The sequence below is a fragment of the Orcinus orca genome, chromosome 3, assembly GCF_937001465.1.
Source record: "Orcinus orca chromosome 3, mOrcOrc1.1, whole genome shotgun sequence".
Lineage (NCBI taxonomy): Eukaryota > Metazoa > Chordata > Mammalia > Artiodactyla > Delphinidae > Orcinus > Orcinus orca.
This window is the reverse complement of record NC_064561.1, coordinates 31,636,337-31,656,611: the sequence shown is the minus strand read 5'-3', so window position 1 is coordinate 31,656,611 and position 20,275 is coordinate 31,636,337. Positions and strand designations below refer to the sequence as shown.

The 20,275-nt window shown below is 41.4% G+C and overlaps 1 protein-coding gene across 4 annotated transcripts in view; it reads left to right on the top strand.

The window, feature by feature from the left end:
• Positions 1 to 20,275, top strand: part of LOC117195387 (teneurin-2-like) — a 739,625-nt gene that overhangs the window by 577,059 nt on the left and 142,291 nt on the right. The window lies entirely within an intron of this gene.

Sequence of the window (20,275 nt, the reverse complement as noted above, 5' to 3'; positions counted from 1 at the left end):
GTATGACAGACTCTAGGTCCATTCACCTCATTACAAATAGCTCAATTTTGTTTCTTTTTATGGCTGAGTAATATTCCATTGTATATATGTGCCACATCTTCTTTATCCATTCATCCGATGATGGACACTTAGGTTGTTTCCATCTCCTGGCTATTGTAAATAGAGCTGCAATGAACATTTTGGTACATGACTCTTTTTGAATTATGGTTTTCTCAGGGTATATGCCCAGTAGTGGGATTGCTGGGTCATATGGTAGTTCTATTTGTAGTTTTTTAAGGAACCTCCATACTGTTTTCCATAGTGGCTGTACCAATTCACATTCCCACCAGCAGTGCAAGAGTGTTCCCTTTTCTCCACACCCTCTCCAGCATTTATTGTTTCTAGATTTTTTGATGATGGCCATTCTGACTGGTGTGAGATGATATCTCATTGTAGTTTAGATTTGCATTTCTCTAATGATTAATGATGTTGAGCATTCTTTCATGTGTTTGTTGGCAGTCTGTATATCTTCTTTGGAGAAATGTCTATTTAGGTCTTCTGCCCATTTTTGGATTGGGTTGTTTGTTTTTTTGTTATTGAGCTGCATGAGCTGCTTATAAATTTTGGAGATTGATCTGTTGTCAGTTGCTTCATTTGCAAATATGTTCTCCCATTCTGAGGGCTGTCTTTTGGTCTTGTTTATGGTTTCCTTTGCTGTGCAAAAGCTTTGAAGTTTCATTAGGTCCCATTTGTTTATTTTTGTTTTTATTTCCATTTCTCTAGGAGGTGGGTCAAAAAGGATCTTGCTGTGATTTATGTCATAGAGTGTTCTGCCTATGTTTTCCTCTAAGAGTTTGCTAGTATCTGGCCTCACATTTAGGTCTTTAATCCATTTTGAGCTTATTTTTGTGTATGGTGTTAGGGAGTGATCTAATCTCATACTTTTACATGTATCTGTCCAGTTTTCCCAGCACCACTTATTGAAGAGGCTGTCCTTTCTCCACTGTACATTCCTGCCTCCTTTATCAAAGATAAGGGGACCATATGTGTGTGGGTTTATCTCTGGGCTTTCTATCCTGTTCCATTGATCTATCTTTCTGTTTTTGTGCCAGTACCATACTGTCTTGATTACTGTAGCTTTGTAGTATAGTCTGAAGTCAGGGAGCCTGAATCCTCCAGCTCCATTTTTCCTTCTCAAGATTGCTTTGGCTACTCGGGGTCTCTTGTGTTTCCATACAAATTGTGAATTTTTTTGTTCTAGTTCTGTGAAAAATGCCAGTGGTAGTTTGATAGGGATTGCATTGAATCTGTAGATCGCTTTGGGTAGTATAGTCATTTTCACAATGTTGATTCTTCCAATCCAAGAACATGGTATATCTCTCCATCTATCTGTATCATCTTTAATTTCTTTCATCAGTGTCTTATAATTTTCTGCATACAGGTCTTTTGTCTCCTTAGGTAGGTTTATTCCTAGATATTTTATTCTTTTTGTTGCAGTGGTAAATGGGAGTGTTTTCTTGATTTCACTTTCAGAGTTTTCATCATTAGTGTATAAGAATGCCAGAGATTTCTGTGCATCAATTTTGTATCCTGCTACTTTACCAAATTCATTGATTAGCTCTAGTAGTTTTCTGGTAGCATCTTTAGGATTCTGTATGTATAGTATCATGTCATCTGCAAAGAGTGACAGCTTTACTTCTTCTTTTCCGATTTGGATTCCTTTTATTTCCTTTTCTTCTCTGATTGCTGTGGCTAAAACTTCCAAAACTATGTTGAATAAGAGTGGTGAGAGTGTGCAACCTTGTCTTGTTCCTGATCTTAGTGGAGATGCTTTCAGTTTTTCACCATTGAGGGCGATGTTGGCTGTGGGTTTGTCATATATGGCCTTTATTATGTTGAGGAAAGTTCCCTCTATGCCTACTTTCTGCAGGGTTTTTACCATAAATTGGTGTTGAATTTTGTCGAAAGCTTTCTCTGCATCTATTGAGATGATCATATGTTTTTTCTCCTTCAATTTGTTAATATGGTGTATCATGTTGATTGATTTGCATATATTCAAGAATCCTTGCATTCCTGGAATAAACCCAACCCCCCGTTGATCATGGTGTATGATCCTTTTAATGTGCTGTTGGATTCTGTTTGCTAGTATTTTGTTGAGGATTTTTGGCATCTATGTTCATCAGTGATATTGGCCTGTAGTTTTCTTTCTTTGTGACATCCTTGTATGATTTTGGTATCACGGTGATGGTGGCCTCATAGAATGGCTTTGGGAGTGTTCCTCCTGCTGCTATATTTTGGAAGAGTTTGAGAAGGATAGGTGTTACCTCTTCTGTAAATGTTTGATAGAATTCGCCTGTGAATTCTGGTCCTGGGCTTTTGTTTGTTGGAAGATTTTTAATCACAGTTTCAATTTCAGTGCTTGTGATTGGTCTGTGCATATTTTCTATTTCTTCCTGATTCAGTCTTGGCACGTTGTGCATTTCTAAGAATTTATCCATTACTTCCAGGTTGTCCATTTTATTGGCATAGACTTGCTTGTAGTAATCTCTCATGATCTTTTGTATTTCAGCAGTGTCAGTTGTTATTTCTCCCTTTTCATTTCTAATTCTATTGATTTGAGTCTTCTCCCTTTTTTTCTTGATGAGTTTGGCTAATGGTTATCTATTTTGTTTATCTTCTCAAAGAACCAGCTTTTAGTTTTATTGATCTTTGCTGTCGTTTCCTTCATTACTTTCTGATCTGATCTTTATGATTTCTTTCCTTCTGCTAACTTTGGGGTTTTTGTTTGTTCTTCTTTCTCTAATTGCTTTAGGTGCAAGGTTAGGTTGTTTATTCAAGATGTTTCCTGTTTCTTAAGGTAGGATTGTATTGCTATAAACTTCCTTCTTAGAACTGCTTTTGCTGCATCCCATAGGTTTTGGGTCATCGTTTCTCCGTTGTCATTTGTTTCTAGGTATTTTTTGATTTCCTCTTTTATTTCTTCAGTGATCACTTCGTTATTAAGTACTGTATTGTTTAGCCTCCATGTGTTTGTATTTTTTACAGATCATTTCCTGTAATTGATATCTAGTCTCATAGCATTGTGGTCAGAAAAGATACTTGATACAATTTCAATTTTCTTAAATTTACCAAGGCTTGATTTGTGACCCAAGATATGATCTATCCTGGAGAATGTTCCATGAGCACTTGAGAAAAATGTGTATTCTGTTGTTTTGGATGGAATGTCCTATGAATATCAATTAAGTCCATCTTCTTTAATGTATCATGTAAAGATTGTGTTTCCTTATTTATTTTCATTTTGGATGATCTGTCCATTGGTGAAAGTGGGGTGTTAAAGTCCCCTACTATGAATGTGTTACTGTCAATTTCCCCTTTTAAGGCTGTTAGTATTTGCCTTATGTATTGAGGTGCTCCTATGTTGGGTGCATAAATATTTACAATTGTTGTATCTTCTTCTTGGATCGATCCCTTGATCATTATGTAGTGTCCTTCTTTGTCTCTTCTAATAGTCCTTATTTTAAAGTCTATTTTGTCTGATATGAGAATTGCTACTCCAGCTTTCTTTTGGTTTCCATTTGCATGAAATATCTTTTTCCATCCCCTCACTTTCAGTCTGTATGTGTCTCTAGGTCTGAAGTGGGTCTCTTGTAGACAGCATATATATGGATCTTGTTTTTGTATCCATTCAGCCAATCTGTGTCTTTTGGTGGGAGCTTTTAATCCATTTACATTTAAGGTAATTATCGATATGTATGTTCCTATTCCCATTTTCTTAATTGTTTTGGGTTTATTATTGTATGTCTTTTCCTTCTCCTGTGTTTCTTGCATAGAGAAGTTCCTTTAGCATTTGTTGTAAACCTGGTTTGGAGGTGCTGAATTCTCTTAAGTTTTGCTTGTCTGTAAAGGTTTTAATTTCTCCATCAAATCTGAATGAGATCCTTGCTGGCTAGAGTAATCTTGTTTGTAGGTTTTTCTCCTTCATCACTTTGAATATGTCCTGCCACTCCCTTCTGGCTTGCAGAGTTTCTGCTGAAAGATCAGCTGTTAACCTTATGGGGGTTCCCTTGTGTGTTATTTGTTGTTTTTCCCTTGCTGCTTTTAATATGTTTTCTTTGTGTTTAATTTTTGACAGTTTGATTAATATGTGTCTTGGTGTGTTTCTCCTTGGATTTATCCTGTATGGGACTCTCTGTGCTTCCTGGACTTGATTAACTATTTCCTTTCCCATATTAGGGAAGTTTTCAACTATGATCTCTTCAAATATTTTCTCAGTCCCTGTCTTTTTCTCTCCTTCTTCTGGAACCCCTATAATTCGAATGTTGGTGCGTTTAATGTTGTCCCAGAGGTCTCTGAGACTGTCCTCAGTTCTTTTCATTCTTTTTTCTTTATTCTGCTCTGCAGTAGTTATTTCCACTATTTTATCTTGCAGGTCACTTATCCGTTCTTCTGCCTCAGTTATTCTGCTATTGATTCCTTCTAGAGAATTTTTAATTTCATTTATTGTGTTGTTCATTATTGTTTGTTTGCTCTTTTGTTCTTCTAGGTCCTTGTTAAACGTTTCTGTTATTTTCTCCATTTTATTTCCAAGATTTTGGATCATCTTTACTATCATTACTCTGAATTCTTTTTCAGGTGGACTGCCTATTTCCGCTTCATTTGTTAGGTCTGGTGGGTTTTTACCTTGCTCCTTCATCTGCTGTGTGTTTATCTATCTTCTCATTTTGCCTACTTTACTGTGTTTGGGGTCTCCTTTTTGCAGGCTGCAGGTTCGTAGTTCCCGTTGTTTTTGGTGTCTGTCCACAGTGGGTAAGGTTGGTTCATTGGTTTGTGTAAGCTTCCTGGTGGAGGGGACTGGTCACTGTGTTCTGGTGGATGAGGCTGGATCTTGTCTTTCTGGTGGGCAGTACTGCATCTGGTAGTGTGTTTTGGGGTGTCTGTGGACTTATTATGATTTTAGGCAGCTCTCTGCTAATGGGTGGGGTTGTGTGACTGTCTTGCTAGTTGTTTGGCATAGGGTGTCCAGCACTGTAGCTTGCTGGTCGTTGAGTGAAGCTGGGTGCTGGTGTTGAGACGGAGGTCTCTGAGAGATTTTCGCTGTTTGATATTATGTGGAGCTGGGAGGTGTCTTGTGGACCAGTGTCGTGAAGTTGGCTCTCCCACCTCAGAGGCACAGCACTGACTCCTGGCTGCAGCACCAAGAGCCTTTCATCCACATGGCTCAGAATAAAAGGGAGAAGGAAGGGAGGGAGGGAGGAAGGAAGGAAGAAAGGGGATAAAGTAAAATAAAGTAAGATAAAATAAAGTTATTAAAGTAAAAAATAATTATTAAGAAAAAAAATTTTAAAGAAAAAGAAACAACGGACGGATAGAACCCTAGCACACATGGTGAAAGCAAAGCTATACAGACAAAGTCTCACACAGAAGCATACCACATACACACTCATAAAAAGAGGAAAAAATAATCTTGCTCTCAAAGTCCACCTCCTCAATTTGGGATGATTCGTTGTCTATTCATGTATTCCACAGATGCAGGGTACATCAAGTTGATGGTGGAGCTTTAATCCGCTGCTTCTGAGGCTGCTGGGAGAGATTTCCCTTTCTCTTCTTTGTTCGCACGGCTCCGGGGTTCAGCTTTGGATTTGGCCCCGCTTCTGCGTGTAGGTCGCTGGAGGGCGTCTGTTCTTCGCTCAGACAGGACGGTGTTTAAGGAGCAGCTGATTCGGGGGCTCTGGCTCACTCAGGCCGGGAGGAGGGAGGGGTGCGGATGTGGGGCGAGCCTGCGGCGGCAGAGGCCGCCGTGACGTTGCACCAGCCTGAGGCGCGCCGTGCGTTCTTCCGGGGAAGTGGTCCCTGGATCCCGGGACCCTGGCAGTGGCGGGCTGCACAAGCTCCCCGGAAGCGGGGTGTGGATAGTGACCTGTGCTCGCACACAGGCTTCTTGGTGGCGGCAGCAGCAACCTTAGCGTCTCAGGGCCGTCTCTGGGGTCTGCGCCGTTAGCCACGGCTCACGCCCGTCTGTGGAGCTCCTTTAAACAGCGCTCTTAATCCCCTCTCCTCGCGCACCAGGAAACAGAGGGAAGAAAAAGTCTCTTGCCTCTTTGGCAGGTCCAGACTTTTCCCCGGACTCCCTCCTGGCTAGCCGTGGCGCACTAACCCCTTCAGGCTGTGTTCACGCCGCCAACCCCAGTCCTCACCCTTCGCTCCGACTGAAGCCCGAGCCTCAGCTCCCAGCCCCCGCCCGCCCCGGCGGGTGAGCAGACAAGCCTCTTGGGCTGGTGAGTGCCGGTCGGCACTGATCCTCTGTGCGGGAATCTCTCTGCTTTGCTCTCCGCACCCCTGTTGCTGTGCTCTCCTCCGCGGCCCCGAAGCTCCCCCCTCTGCCACCCGCAGTCTCCGCCCGCGAAGGGGCTTCCTAGTGTGTGGAAAGCTTTCCTCCTTCACAGCTCCCTCCCACTGGTGCAGGTGCCGTCCCTATTCTTTTGTCTCTGTTTATTCTTTTTTCTTTTGCCCTACCCAGGTACGTGGGGGAGTTTCTTGCCTTTTGGGAGGTCTAAGGTGTTCTGCCAGCATTCAGTAGGTGTTCAGTAGGTGTTCTTTAGGAGTTGTTCCACGTGTAGATGTATTTCTGATGTATCTGTGGGGAGGAAGGTGATCTCCGCATCTTACTCTTCCGCCATCTTCCCGAGAGTCCTCTATATTAATTTTATTGTCATGTTTCCTTAGAAGAAAAGCATGCCTATTAGTAACAGGAGAAAATGATCATTTTGAAAACGGGGAAAGGAGTGCAGCTAACATCTCTACAGGATAGGCAAGGACAAGATGTGGTATGTTTGTACACAAGTGTATGGTACAATGAAAGACACGATGGTGTAGTCTGCTTATTTCAAGGACTTGAAAATCCACTCCCAATGGAATCAGATGGGCAGTTTGTTTAGGTGTGCTTTGGACAGCATTGAAGAAGTAGGTGGGACTCAAGCCTTGCAAAAAATTCTTCTGCCTCTTGCTGCTTGAATTCTGATTCTTTCACACAGAAAAAACATGACAGTGAAGCAGAGACACTGGCTACATTGATCTTGCTGGCACAGTGCCATGTCACCAGATCCATTAGCAACATCCATATGTGGCCTCACAGGATTGAAAGGAAACATTTCATTTTCAAGAAAAGTTCTTTAGTAGCGCTCAGTGTTAAAGTTGGATAATATCGTTTTATGTCCATCATTCTGGGGTCAAACCTAGGTGGAGGAGAGGTGCTACTCACTGCTTCTCCTCCCTCCCTCCCATCTTAGTGCAGGCAGCACCTGTCAACCATGATGGCTTTTCTGCTGAGTCCAGATTGCAGCACCAGAATCCATTCAACACAGGGAGCCCTAGAGCTACTACCAGTGGGTAGGTGTTGGTAAAAGACATGAAAACTTTTTTATTGTTTAATTGCCTGTCTCTCCTTACTCTATGTGCGAGGACCCTGAAATCTTGGTAGGATAAGGGAATTCTGCACATGCCCACAGCTAACCAGGGGCAGAGCAAGAAGTAGAAACTGGTTCTCCAGCCTATAGTCCAGCATACACTTAACAGAACAAATCACATGTAAGGTCTGGTCATCATCGTGTCAGTGAAATAGGACAATGAAGAAGGAAACCAATTCCCTTCTGTTGGCTTTGAGCCTTTCCAGCATGGCTGGGAAATCTCAGGGCAGTAACCCTTCTCTAAGGTGCAGTAGGGAGTAATGATTTCTGGCTTGCTGGGCTGTATGAGCATGGAGCTTTACTCATGACGGTAGTGGATGGGGATTTTTTTTTGTACCTAATATTATGGGAGGTTGAAGAAAGAAAGGCAAACAATGTTGTAGTACTTAAATACCTGTAATGGATGTGAGGGGGAAGGCAGCAAAGGAGTCTTACGGCGTCTATGGGATCTAGTCCCCTTTCTGTGCAAGTCTGACGTCAGTGATGGAAAACACCTACATTTGAATCTGCGTTGCTATCACAGTATAGAAGCACAGACTGAGCACTTTTCTCTCAAAGGGGAAAATCGTGCTGATCGGGGGAGGAGTGTGGAAAATTTCTAATATATCTTGTTCACAAAAAGTGTCATTTTAGTGTCAGTTCCTATTTCTTTTAAAGCCATTAAAACCCGTCCATTGCAGTTGTAGTCAGGAAAGACAGACATCGTGATTTGTTCCTGACACCTTGGGGTACGTTTGCAGCATTGCACCCCTGGGAAATCACTGTAGGTGTGCAGTTCCTGTGACTGTTAAATGGAAGTGTGAATCTGATTCCCCACCTACACCCGGCAAACTTAGGCAGAAGATACCTTTGTTTTCTTAAGCATTTCAACTTACCTTAAGTGGAGCCTGTGAATTCTTTCCTTTGTACACAGCCTGGGGACTCTACCACACAGTTTATATCAGATGGAATGTTGCAGGGGAGGGGACAAAACCCAAAAGCACATGGGAATGGCTTCTCTATTTTCACATACAAATTCCTCTAACCCTAGGCAGAGTCACAGGCCCAGGGGAGGTATAGCTATTTGCAGGTAAGGGCTTACCTTTTAAAGTTCATACTGTCATTTGAGCCTATTTGGGGTGTTATAGACTATGAGGTCTATAAAAATAATTTTTGATCTCGCCAGTCAGCTTTTGATGACAGCAGTGACAATGAAGATGATGATGGTGAAAATGGCCTTTTACTGAGTGTTTACAGTAGCAAAGTGCTCTTCAAGGACCCTCACAGAGAATACATTTATTTAGAGCTTATTTGACAGAAATTGTGCAGTGTACTCTTCAGGCGTCCTTCTTTGTCCTAGCCATCATTGTTTCTGTTTTTTTGGATGAGGAAACTGAGACTCAAAAAGGTGAGGCATTTTGCCCAAGATGGCGAGCAAAGCCAAAAGCCAGCTACACGTCTGTCTCATTTCAATCCCAAGTTCTTTGCATGACATCGCTAGATAAGCACAAGTCACTGCTAAAGAGGCCTCATTGCTTCTGTGTCAAGTCAAAGGTTATGGACCAGGGGTTACTTCACTAGTGATGAGGCCATAGCAGCCCCCCCTCCCCAGCCCCTTTGCTGAAGTTGGACAAAGGATACCAAAAACATGGGAGAAGCTGCTTCCCTGATGACCTCTCAAACCAATATGTACCAGTGATATTGGGTTGGCCAAAAAATTTGTTCGGGTTTTTCATAACATTGTACAGAAAACCCGAACGAACTTTTTGGCCAATCCAATACTATCAGACTCATTTGATTCACAACCACTGAATTCATCATAAATAATAGAAGATGACACATGAAGCAAATCACCTCTTTCTTCTCAAAGTCTCTCAATTTCCTCTACTTCGACATGACCCACTTTAGGCAAGATTTCCACTAATGAACACATAAGCTAGTTTCTGATTTCTAACTGTACAGTAAAACTCATCTAATGCAAAATTAACCTATCTTTATTACTGGAACTGCAGACTATTAAGATAGCATGCAGAGTTACCGAATTATAAATTTGGAAGAGATTTCCATGTGAGACACCTGTGACTTGAGAAGAGCTGTTCCCCTTCTTCTGAAATTGAGTTTTGAGTCAAGGACTCATGAAGGTGAAAAGGAATGGTGGGGGGACAAGGGAGCACCTCTTGAAGGTCACATACTTCAGTTTTTGGTCCCTGGGCAAACCCAATTTATCAGGGATCATTATCCCTGGGAGGTAATGACATTTGCAACACAAGGTATAAAAATAGTAATGCTCCATAAATGTTAGCTGTGATAAGCACTTCCTTTGCAATTTCTTATTAATCCTCAGGAAACCCTCGAAGATGAATAATATTCTCATCTCCATTGTTTGGATGGGGACATTGGGCTGAAAAGTCTTTGTTTGTATGGCTGTTTATTAACAGAGCAAGGCGTGAGGTCCCTTAGTTGTTGAACATCATGCTCTTATCTACTGTACTGTACTCCCATCCCTTATCTCCTGAAAGGGTTCAACGCCAGTAGAGAACACTGGCCAGCCTATATATGGGGTTATGATATATTTATGCTGATCCATGAAATTATAAAAATAGAATAAACACTGAGAGCAGCTGGTGGGATGTATGGAAGAAGTCAGTCTCAGTGGGGAAAAATGTCCCCCTACTACAAAAGAGTGTCATCATCTCAGTTCCTGGAATTGATGTATTAGCTGTGTCCTTGTGCTCACTTTGGCATTTTAAGGGGGGCTTTTAATGTCTTAGCTGGGAGTCGTGACATATTAAGGCATTGTTAACCATTCATAGCCTAAATTAATTAAACTACTCTTCTCAGCATTTGGGGCATGAAAGTAGCTATAGACGATATGTAAAGGAATGTGTTCTTTTAAATTTTTATTTATTTATTTATTTGGTTGCACTGGGTCTTAGCTGCGGCAGGCGGGCTCCTTAGTTGCAGCTCGCAGCCTCCTTCGTTGTGGCATGCAAACTCTTAGGTGCAGCATGCATGTAGGACCTAGTTCCCTGACTAGAGATCGAATCCAGGCCCCCTGCACTGGGAGCACGGAATCTTAACCACTGCACCACATGGGAAGTCCCGAGGAATGATATGTTCTGATAAACCTTTAGTTGCAAAACTAGGCTGCAGGCCTGTTTCTGATAAATGATAGCTGTTGTTAGTAATGTATTATTATTACCATTTTATAAAAGAATATATATTTTAATATTAAAAAATAAGAAAGCACATGTAGGACAAAAAGGTGATAATAAAAATAAATTTAACTTCATAAATGATTCTTTATATATATTTTTTATTTTTCCGAGCTCTCTACCATCTCATATGAACACCTGTGTTTGGATACCAAATTTCTAAAACACATTTACAACTTTTTCATTGTAAAAGAGTTTAAATATATTCAAAATAAAATGAATAGAATAATGAACCTTCATAAACCTATTACCCAACTTAAATAATTATTAACATTCTGCTATATCATCTATACCTCCACTTACTCCTCATTCCTTCCACACAATTATTATTTATTCACAGTTTTTAATGTAATATATATATAAATGCAAAAATCTTACTGTGAAATTCTAACAAATGTATATGCCTGACTGTGTAACTCTCACACCTTTCATGTCTGTACCATGTCTTTCATGTTTTACCATGTTGCTCGTGAAGTAGTTCATCGATTCTGGATCCTGAATGCCAGGGTTGGCAGTAAATTCTGAGAGGTCCCACCTGGAGTCACCAGAGAATGGGGAGCAGTTGCTTCTTTTTTCTGTCGTTCTACTAGAGATGGACATTATCGTGACCACTTTTACTAGTGGTCTTTGTAAAAGCCAAAGTATATAAAAGCAGAAAGATTAAGTAACTTGACAGAAAGAAACAGTAGAAGTAGAATAAGTGGTAGAAGCAGGCCTCAAACCCACATCTGTCTCATTCCAAAGCATGGGTTTCTTCTATAGCATGGTTTGCTAAAAGCCAATCCATCCCTTGTTCCTGGAACAGAGCCTAGCACGTAGTATTTGCTCAATCGACGTTTGTTAAAAGAATGGGAGAGAGGATCAGTCTTTGACGGATACAGAAATTGGATGACAAGGGTCCGTGACCTCCTTAATACTTTTGCCTGGCACTGGCAGAACTCAGTAGATTGATTATTTGTGAGCAAAACCTGCTTCTCATTGTAAACTGCACTTTCCCTGCCACCCTAGGCAGTACAGAACATCAGAACATGTGCCAGAAAAATGAATAGACTGTGTCCTGGGACTTCTCTGGCAAGTAATTCAGTACTGTGTGCCCTATAAGCACAGATGAATATCTGTCCATATAATCATAAATCAGGCAACCTCAACCCAATCATCTGGATGTCTTTCAAACAGTGACATCAGCTTGGACATACTCCAAGTCCTCTTTCTGTATGCTCTGTTATAAGATGGACTTTTGTTAAGCATTTGTTGGAGTATGATACATCTGTATGTACATCTATATCTACATCTGTATCTATTTCTGTGTGTGTGTTTGTGTGTATGGTGGGGAGAGACACTGACAAGTTGCGAGAAAGAAGGAAAAGAGAGAGAGAGGGAAACAGGAGCAAAGAGGGAGAAAGGAAAGAGAAAAAGTAAAGAATGAGGGAAAACAGAGACTTGAAGGAGTCTGAGAAGGGAGTTATTGGCATATTCTCAGATGATTTAAGTTATTATTGTGGAGGTCATCTCCACCAGAGACTGCCAAGTCAATTGCACAGGGGCAGAGCAGGTGATGTGAGCTGAGTGAGGATGTGGGGAGCCCAGAGCACGTGCATTCTCTAAAAGGGACCATCCCTCTTCAACTCTGTTAACTGCACTATAAGCCATAGAGATTCAGGGTTGTATGTGCATCTGATTTTCTAAGGAGAAACCAGGTATCCGGATGTTCGAATGAAATATCTTGCTTTCTGAAAGCTGGGTAATATGTTTTCAAAAATTGTGCACATATTCATGCAGTTTACAGGGCCCACATTACACTGGCCAAGGGCAATGCATTGGAAAAGAGAGTGAGCCTGTGAGCAGTCAGTTGACAACTTCTGATGATCTAGGTGTTTCTCCTCCCTTCTTCCAGGTCTGCATTTCACACGAGAACTAGAATGGGGACCTAGCTTGCAGGAAGCCCCAAAGTGAAGTGGCAGAGTTAAAACTTTAGAGGACCTCTCTTTTTTACTGTTTTCTTTAAAAACAAACAAGAAAGCAAATTTTGGGTAACCAAAGTTTGCTTTAAGAGTGCAGGGAGGAAATCGGAAACAAATCTGTTATTCTGCATACATCACCCCCATATTCCAAAGAGGTGGGGACAGGGCGTCACCGCCTGTCCCATCCCAGCTGTGTCATTGATCGTCTGCCACCAGCCTTGTAGCACACACAGTTGAATTGCTTTTCCTGGAGGGAAACAATGCCTCCAGGTGTGCTAATAATAAAATTAATAGCTTAGAGAAACTGCTTGCTACAGGAGTTGCAACTGCTTGCAACAGCGGCAGGAGAAAGGCAGGATCGATTTCAGTGTTTAACTGTCCTAATTCCATAGTGTATACCCCGCCTCAGCCCCTGGTGAGCTGTACTGGGTCTCACGGTTCATCAATAGATGCCTGATTTAAAACAAAGAACCGGTTTCAAGATGAGAAGTCTTTGTGAATAAAAAGATGTACGGTAAAACTGCCAACATCCTTCCACTCCCATCTTAACACTGCAACTCCAAGGGCAGTCACTAGCGGACATGGAAGGGAAAAAATCATGTGCATTGTCTCTCCTTCTGCCTAAAACAAAAGAAGGAAACCATCTAGGCACCGCTGCTGCTGATGACATCACACAAATAAGAATTTATTGAGTTGCTCTGTGTTTAAAGGACTGTGAACATAAAGATGTGTGAATACTTTCAGCTGCACGGAGAGTAATATGTTTCTGCTCTAATCGGCCTGCTATCTGGTGGTTCAGTTTATACCTTCTCTGGTAGCTGGCGTTCTCATCTTTTCCCTGGAGGGAAGGATCACTGTTGCGATCAGCTTCTTGGTCACTGTTGGAGTTTCCCTATCCATTGAGTTTCCCGGCCCAGTGCTTTCAGAGGCTCTTAATCCCATATTTCTTAATCTCCTCTCAAGCAGCAAATCTGCCTTCCATCTACATGACAATGACACAGTGGCCACCCTCTTCCATTTCCAGGAGGACAGTGAGCCCTCACCTTCTCTATGTAACTTTTCTCAGCATCTGCTATTATTTCTGCTGGCCTGTCTGCCTCTTCCAAGCTATGTCCTCTCCCTTACTTCACATTTTCTCCCTTTTGAGAAATAAGCTCTTTGAGGGCGGTGAGGAGTGCCTTACTTCCTTTTGACATGTGTTTCCTCAACTGGCCACAAATAAGTCCTTGCATAACATGAGCTCCCCAAAGAGAAAGGTTTGCATTTTTTTTCTTGCCAGTTTATTGTTTTAAATGCCAATGAGTTTTTTTTCTTTTTGTTTTTGGTGTGTGTGTGTGTGTGTGTGTGTGTTGTGTTTTTTTGTGTTTCTAGGGAGCCCTGAAAATAGCCCCATCCCTTTGTTCATAGTGTGTAAATTGTACTTGGGTTGAGGTATACATTTCTGTCCTTCGTACCACCACCAAGTAAGAGGGGGGATAGACTGACTGGTCTAGTAGGGGCTGGTCCTCTAAGGTACCTCTTTGCAAGGCCGGTTTGCATCAAGCCCCATTTTCCTCACCACCCACTGCCTCCTTTGATGAGCCAACCAAAGAAAAGAGTTGAATCTTTGTGCTAATTCAAAGAGAATAAAGCAGAAGTGCCTTCCCACCCACCACCGCTTTTCCTTTTGTGTGAATTTTCCAAAGACAAAGCATTAATTTGAAAGTAAAAACTGGCGTTAAGTTTGGTGGTTGTTTTTTTTTTTTTTTTTTTCCATATTTATTTTTTATGGTGATGGTGGGAGTTGATTCCCAGTATGGGTTCTTTTCAACTCATTTTCCCGGCATGAGAGACCATTCCATATTAGTTCAGTCTGAGTGGAGCCTTTCACTTTTCAGTTAGCCCTTATTTTTGTCACCATTTTATTACGTTAAGTTCTACTTTTTTTGTTCTCTCTCTCTCTCGAATTCCCTCCCCTGCCACCTCTCCTCTCTCTCTCTTTCTCTCTCTCTCTTTCTCTCTCCTTCTGTGGGCAGAAGGGGTCCAAAGATGATGGCAGAGAAGCTTTTCTGGAATTTTCTCTCTGAGAAAAGTATTTTCTGAATTCAAATAAGAAGTAGGAGTGGGGAAGTGTTACACAGAACTGAGATGTAAGAATAACTCTTCCACCAATATATAGGATCTTATGGAAATTTAAAGCTCCCTTTTTGTTTACTGTATTTAATTAAAAGTCATATCTTCAGTGATGCCAGTCCAGGAGGCCTAGCATGAGAATGAGTACATGGTGCAATCCAAGTACAGCAGCCAGTCCTCTATGTAGCCTACGTTTTAGAGATTTTCCACAGACATTTAGAAAGGGTATACATTTTCTCTTCAGAATCCAAAGATTTGCAGAATTAAAGAATATCCCATTTATTTGATTATAAAACCCACTGGCAAACCAAACCAATTGCATTTACACACTCCAAGAACCCAGAAAATGTAGGAAGGCACTGAGTTCCAAGAACCATGCGTATTATATTCCAAAGGAGTCCTGAAACAAATGGGGTGTTCCAGGGAAAGAGACAAGAATGGGGAAGAAGAATCCAGAACATTGTACCCAGTGTGCCATTAGCCTGCCTGCAACTTCATTCCTTCCTCGCCAGTGGCTTTCAATTTCTTTCAATCGTTCTTTTCCTCTTTTATGGTAGAAGTCAGAGTGCTATCAGGATTTTCCTAACAAAGTGAGTCACTTTCTAGCCAGATTTGTTAGAAAGTAGCTATGGCTTAAAGTGAGAATTATCTGTGTGCAGCAGATCGAGTTCACGGGACCTGAATTTTGTTCCCAAGAACATAATATTCAAGTAAAGGTAAAACTGTTATTGTATGTCAAGCATTTGATTGGAATTATATTGCCTTTTAAAGATGAAATGCTAGGTGAATGAAGAAGAAAAAAGAAAAGTCCAACTTTAATGACCTTCATTTTACATCCTGAAAATGAATGGTAATAACCAGAAAATAGAGAAGTTCCAGTGAGTTAGGGTTCATAAATATTAAATGTAATGGAGGAAAATCACAGATTTTTAAGAAATTAACTTGAACAAATGGTGATTTTAGTTTCGATGTTGTCATTTTGAGGAATGATCATTAGCACCGTGGATTGTAATGGGCACGAGCTTACTGTGTAGAAAGAATGCCTTCTGATTAAGTTGGGATTTTTTTCCCGATGCTTCAGCCAGTTTACAACTGTACTGTATATCTCTTCATTTTGCGCTTGTGATTGGCTCCTAGGGCTCTTTGTTTAGAGATGCGTGTGCTCTATTTTCATGATTAAGCTTTTTATGATTAGACTCCATTTTCCATTTTGTTTTAACTTTTACTCGGAATAATATGCAATGCCTTGGAAAACTGATTGGCTGACGGATGTAATTGAGTTCAGATGCAGTTTCCTTTCTCTCCCCACTGTTTCTAGTCCCTGCTCTGTTCTGAGTTGTTTCTGACTGCCTGGAGACCAGGCTTTCAGAGCTTCTGTTTAGCGTTTTCTCACAGTGAACTGGTTTCTTGCACAACCCAACTATAATTGACTTCAAGGCAGGCAGTTCTTGGGAGCACAAGGAGGGGCCCCCTGGTCTCACACTGAACCTGTTTTCTTTAACACATGCTTATACAGGCCCCAGCAGTCGCTCCTGAAGGCAGCAGTTAAAGGCATAGATTTTAATGACTTTTCATAGAAAAAAATATCACATAACAAAACCCCCTGAACAAGTTGGTAAAGATTTGTTGGGTTCCCCAAATTTCCTCTCTCTATGCAGCCCTCGTGGCCACTTAAACGCTCTTAGATCCTTTTGGGTTCTCCCTCTGAATCTTTCTCCAGCATCTCCTAGTCTCTTCCCTACCTTTACCCTCAGATCTGCCCTTCATTACCTCTTCTTTTGTTAGCCTCCTTCTCTCTGGACATACGCAGTTTGCATCCCCACCCCCTCATCTTGCTCAGCAAAGAAACTACCTTCTCCAGGGAAGCACTCTTCTCTGTAGGGGAAGCAAAGGATTTTAACTAGCTAATCACGATTAATTATGTTTCTCGTCACATTAAAGTGAACCTTGCATTGGTATTTAGGTATCCTATGGGAGAAAGCAATGCCCTCTTCTTCATTTGCTGGTTTGGATAATCATGTCCACAGTAGAATTTATCCTCCTACTTCCCGCTTCAGAATTCTCCATCTTGACATGCGTATTCCAGCCAATGACTCCACCATCCTCCCAGTCACACAGGTATAGCTCCTAGGAGTACCAAACCCCAGCATTCTTGCTTTGGGTCGGGATATCCGTGAGGTGTAACTTGAACTCTGGAGTCACCTGGGAGGATGAGGATGAAGCTAATCCCTGTGGCCTTAGCCTTGCTTCACTTGCTTCCTTTTCTTCTCCACTATGTCCTGACAAGTCTCCACTGAGAGAGCGTCCTTAATAAGTCTTGCCCATGAATCCTCCTCTCAGGCTCTGCTTCCCAGGAACTTGAACCAAGACAAATCCTGCGTGGTATTATTATCCATATTTTATGGATGAGAAACCTAGGGGATAGTGATGGTGGGTAATTTGCCGAGTACCACGTACATCTTGTAAAGGGAGAAGCTAGAAGCAGAATCTGGGCCAATCCAAATCAAAACGTGTGTTCTCTTCACCATGCAGTATCAGCTCCTGATGCCGCTTGAATCATTTTCCAAAGTGCAGTCTTGACATGTCACTACTCTGCTTGGAATCTTCAGGGGCTCTCGTTCCCTTCATTCCTCACCTTGCCTGTACTCCCTCACAATCCCTGCCGAAAATTACATCTCAGCCTTGATTTCCACTGCATCACTACTGTTACCCTTTCTGCCCAGGTTTACAGGACTACTAAGTGTTCTTCACAGATGCCTTCAGGTTGGTTGAAATCTGTGCCTCTCTTTCTCACACCACAATTTCTCTCTGCAGTACCTTTCCTTCTCCCTAGCCTCCATGATGCTTTAAGAACTGACCCCACACTACCCTTGATAGTAGAGCTTAACTATCATCACCACTTTCATGAAATGTTAGGACCTCCCCAAACTGAAGCAATAGTTTTCTCCCCTGAACTAGTGTAGAAATTCATAACTTTATTTCATATCATCTGGGTCAGGAAGGAGGCAAAGTTATTTGCATTTGAAGAAAGTGGACAGTAAAGCCTCTCCCTAAAAACAAGTTAGAGACCATTGATTTCAGTAGAACCCTCAGTGGGTTAGAATATGTCATGCTATCATAATAAGACTATAGCAAATATTATTGGTGGTTATCTTGATTTTTGTGATGATGGTTTTTTTTCTAATTTTCCTTTTTTATTCTTTCTTGTATTTTCTAAAATAAATCAAATAAAAATATTGCTTCTGTAGGTCCGATTCCCTTATATTATAAAGAGGGGGAAAAAAGGGAGAGAGAAAGGTAAAGAAAAGAGAATGAGAAAGAAGAGGAAAGGAGGTTAAAAAAGGGAGGGAAGAAAGATGGGGGGGAAAGCAGAGAAAAAATTTAGTTGAGATGTAAAAAATGTGAGGAGTTATAAAATCCAGAAACAGAGAATCTGCCATCCTTAAATAATAATGAGGAGAGATTCATAGCTGCAGTAAGGAGTGAGTGGATAATGTAAAGTTTTCATATTCCAGTGTGTTTGCTGTGGATGTTATGTTTTCTGTATTTGCTGCTCTTAGAGATTATTATAAGGACTTAGAAAGAGAAAAAAAAAATGGCGATTGACTGAAACTGAAAGAAATAAGAAGTAATGGCCTGAAAGTGGTGTGTGTGTGTTGGGGGTGGGAGATAAATTAGACAACAGAAAATAAAATTAACAGTAGGGTCAACTAGACAACAGAATAATATCCCGAAGAAAATAATCGAAGCAGTATCATCCAAGCTATTCAGAATGAGAAGAGATAAATCAGTGAGAAGATTCATGTGGATAAACCACAGAGGAGCGAGATGGACCAGAGGTGAGAAAATCCGTTAGGCTCTCCAGATGCAATGTGTGCACAGATTTCCTGGAGCAGATGCCAGAAGGTTCTTGCCCCTCACTGCAGGAATTAGAAATGCATGGATATCCTCAGTGGAATCCCATTTAGGATTGCCAATCTTAATTCTAGAATTCAGAGGGGCCACGTTTCCAGCATCGGGTACCATAGGCTGCAGTGGTAGAAATTTACTAGCATGCCAGGGCCGGGGGAGCCTGGGGTCCTTGTTTGAGGGTATTACTTCAGAGAGAATGGAACAGTTACTCAGAGAGAACTAGGTCTCCTTCAGATGAGAATCCTATTTGCCAAAAGCTTTCTTCAAATGCTCAAAAATTGTTGTTTCAAGTAGAGCCTCTAAAGTGACCATGTTTGTACTGTACACATCAACACAGACAGCTGTGATCTGAACAACAGACCTCCTGCATATCTTACAGATGAACCCCGGGAGCTTCCTCATCAGAAAGATCTGGGCTATCTGAAAGCCTGTCCTGCCTTGCCCAAGAATTAGTTGTTGGTCTTTGACCTCTCACTCATATCTAAGAGCCTTAGTCTTTTCATCTGTGAAAGGGAGAGGATAATATGTTTGCTCCACCACTTTGGTATGGTGATTAAACAGTAATGTACCTCATACAGTGCCTCGTGTGTGGGGAATCTTTCCACTGAATGTGTTTCTTTCTTTTGCTTCCCATGTCAATTCTTCCTCTTTTTCATTTCTACCCCCACATTAAATACAAATGTTAATCTTCAATTGACATACCAGATTCATCTGTAGGTAAAAGCCCCCTTTTGAACTGCTTAGTGTTAGAGATGGTCGGGAAGAAGTTTTTTCTTTTATCATCCTCCCACAAACCTCTTATCTAAGATGCTATATTAGTTTTCTACTGCTGCTTAAAAATTATCACAAATTTAGCTGCTTAGAACAATGCCTATATATTATCTCAGTGCCTATAGATTATCATCTGCCATGGGTCAGATGTCTGGGCACAGTGTAGCTAAGCAGGGTGTTCTGTGTTTACAGTCTCACAAGGCAGAAATCAAGGTGTCAGCAAGGCTGCATGCCGTTTTGGAATTCTGAGGAAGAATCCACTTCCAAGCTCATCCAAGTGGTTGGTGAAATTTAGTTCCTTGTGGTTGTAGGAATGAAGTTCCCATTTCTTGACATGTGGCCCACTTCATCTCAAGCAAATGACAGTGCCTTGAATCCTCCTCATGCTTTGAATCTCTCCAGCTTCCTCTTCTGCCACTTCTTTGACTTTCTGTCAGACAAGAGAAAGCTCTGCTTTTAAAGCCTCATGTGATTACATTGGACCAACCTGGATAATCCAAGATAGTCTTCCTATTTTAAGGTCAAATGATGAGCAACCTTAATTACATCTGCAAAGCTCCTTTTTCCATATACCATATTCATTGGCATGACACCAGTGGGTAAAGGTCAGGAGCGCAAAATTCTGCCTACACAGATGTTTACCCACATATCCAACTGCCTCACCTAGATATCAGTCTCAAACTTTATCCTACTCATCATCTTTCCTGACATCTTCAAAAATGTTTCTGCTTTTGTGTTCTCCTTTTCTTCTCCTGTCCTCTTTTATCATGGTACCTATGACATCTTACTTTATTATCTCTCTGCCTGACTAGCTTACTACAAAAGGCTCCATGCGGGGAGACAATACAAGCTATTAATTTTGGGATCCTCAGAGCCTGTCACA